This window comes from Microtus ochrogaster, unplaced genomic scaffold, assembly GCF_000317375.1.
Source record: "Microtus ochrogaster isolate Prairie Vole_2 unplaced genomic scaffold, MicOch1.0 UNK94, whole genome shotgun sequence".
In the NCBI taxonomy this organism is placed as follows: Eukaryota; Metazoa; Chordata; class Mammalia; order Rodentia; family Cricetidae; genus Microtus; species Microtus ochrogaster.
The window spans coordinates 353,786-356,231 of NW_004949192.1; the positions used below are offsets into that span (position 1 = coordinate 353,786).

General features: G+C 31.5%; 1 long non-coding RNA gene across 2 annotated transcripts in view; it reads left to right on the top strand.

The window, feature by feature from the left end:
* The window catches only part of LOC106144437, a 14,580-nt gene that overhangs the window by 7,039 nt on the left and 5,095 nt on the right, over positions 1-2,446 (top strand). For both annotated transcript variants that reach the window (XR_003376708.1, XR_001229501.2), the window contains exons 5-7: positions 290-333; positions 1,041-1,114; positions 1,283-1,398. This is a non-coding gene — a long non-coding RNA (uncharacterized LOC106144437). The remainder of the gene's footprint in view (positions 1-289; positions 334-1,040; positions 1,115-1,282; positions 1,399-2,446) is intronic.

The following is a 2,446-nucleotide window of genomic DNA, read 5'->3' on the forward strand; positions in this document are numbered from 1 at the left end:
TTTTGTATTGGAGATATTGTTTATGATTCCATTGATAAAACCAAATTTCTTATTTTTTTAAAAAATCTTCTGGAATACTTGTGCTATCTTCTGCATTTGTTGTTTTATTTCAAACAATAGAAGAATGATTTCAGTCTTTTGAGCATTGTTATGGAAAGTTACTTGTATAAAGTTACCATGAAAATCAAGCTTCCACCAGTATGCTCTTGATTTTTTCACATACATTTTTTTAGTTAATTAGATGATACCAGCCCTCATCTTATGCTTTCTCTATTTCCTGTATCCTTAGGAAAAATGTGTCAGGATTGGAGGAACATGTGGAAACACACCAAGGTAGCCCTGTGCACCAGAGTGAACCTAGAGAACATTTATGTGTTCCTTCTGTGACTTCTGTGGCTGCACATCTTTAGAAATTCTTTTTTTAAATAATACTTGAAAGATTAATTTGTAGGCTACACAATATTTGATTATTCTTTAAATTATAGCTGCATTTCAGTTTTGGTATGTTCATTCTTTACTCATGTATTTTTTAAATTCTGGAAGGTTTAATATAATTGCATCATTTCTCCTATTTCGTTTCTTCTCTCATGATTCTATCATGTATTGATCCTTGTTAACTTTGAAGTTCATGGCTTTGTTTTCATTGTCCATTCACACAAACACACGCCCATGCAGGCGCGCACACACACACACACACACACACACAAATGAAATACACACACATATGAACAATGTTAAGTGAATGAAAATCCAATTTTCATGTGTCATCTACTTATCATAGAACTTTTGAAAAAATTTCACCTTGTATGTCTTTGGCGTTTCCAGGATGAGTTCAATGATAACTAGTAAATGATAATTTTGAGCCCCCACCTTATCTCAAATAATACTATGTTCATGTGAGAGAGTGTGTGTGTGTGACTGTGCTGTCACATTGCATGAAGTTTTGAAAATAGGAAATATGTTTGGATTTTCTGATTTTGTTTTATTTTTATGATAATTTCATCGATACATGATGTATTTTGGTTCTGTACAAATTTTAGATTCATTTTGATCATTGTGACAATGAAATGACACACAAGGGAAACTGGATGCCTACTTCATTCAAACCTTACTGGTAAACTCTGGATTTATTATTCATACATCTATTCAAGGAATTTGATATATTTTAAACCTTATTTTGATATTAAATATCATATGAAAATTATTTGTGACTTAAGTATACATATTATACAATGGCTCATTAGTTGTTCTTAAACATTTTATTTTTTCTTCTATGATGCAGATAAATGATCTCATCATCCTGTTCAACATGATCTCAGACTCAGGCACTGAAGAGATTCTTATCTGCCTTCTCCTGAGAAGATTTTGGTGAAGACAAGACCACATACCTAGCTGATGGTAATGTAATTTGAGGGCCTTTCTGCCTTTTATTTATTATTCACTTCTTGTTTGTAAAACTCAATTAAATTTTTGTACTTCTGTGTACTGGCATGTTTCCTAACAACGTTTTAATTCAAACATTTTATGCATGTCTTATTTATTCTGTAGAAAGAATACTATGTTATTTCCACCTAGAAGTAGTTAATATTTCTTGCTATAGAAACACCCAGTGCTCATTTTCTTAACTAATTTTCCTGGGGATAATGGTCAGCAAATGTTAAGTAAAGTTGCATATACTTGTTTTTTTTTACTTTCTAACTTTTGGGAAAGTACTGAAACTTTTAGGATTCTAGGTTTTAGCTTTCATTTAAACTCATAAAATTTCAGAGATGTGGTAGAAGGTGAATAGAGGTTTACATAGAATAGACAGTCATGTGAATAATGATAGCACAAATGTACATGCACAATGGACAAAGAAAAGCCCAAAAGAACTCAAATCTACACAAAGCACTATATTCTGCTGAGGAAATCTGGGAAAGGCATATGTCATTCTCAGGGAAGAGCACACAATTTTGTTATTTAGTACTAAAGGCCTGCTTTGAAAACATATGGCCATGTATTGTTAACAGAGTTATCTGGTTATATTTAAGAATAAATACGTATTTGTATAAATATATGCATCCAGCAAGAATTAGTATAAAATATGTTGAATTTGAAGGAGAATATATAGAGGTATAAGAGAGGGTTTGAAAGAGCAAGGAGAAGTGAGAAATGTTTTAATTAAAGTATACTCTCAAAAATAAAAAGAAACAGAATAATTTACTACATGTACATACATGCAGAAACACAAACACACACACATGAATACATATACACACACGTTTGTACACAAACACATGAATGCTCCACCACAGAAAGGGAAACAGAAAAAGAGAGACAGAGTTATCAGAATTAGCACAGACTAGTGTGACTAGGAAATAGGGAGGATTTTTCATTTGGGGTATGGAGGGTGTCTTTTTTAATATGATATTTAAATATTTATATTGAGTAAAATATTTTTAAGAAA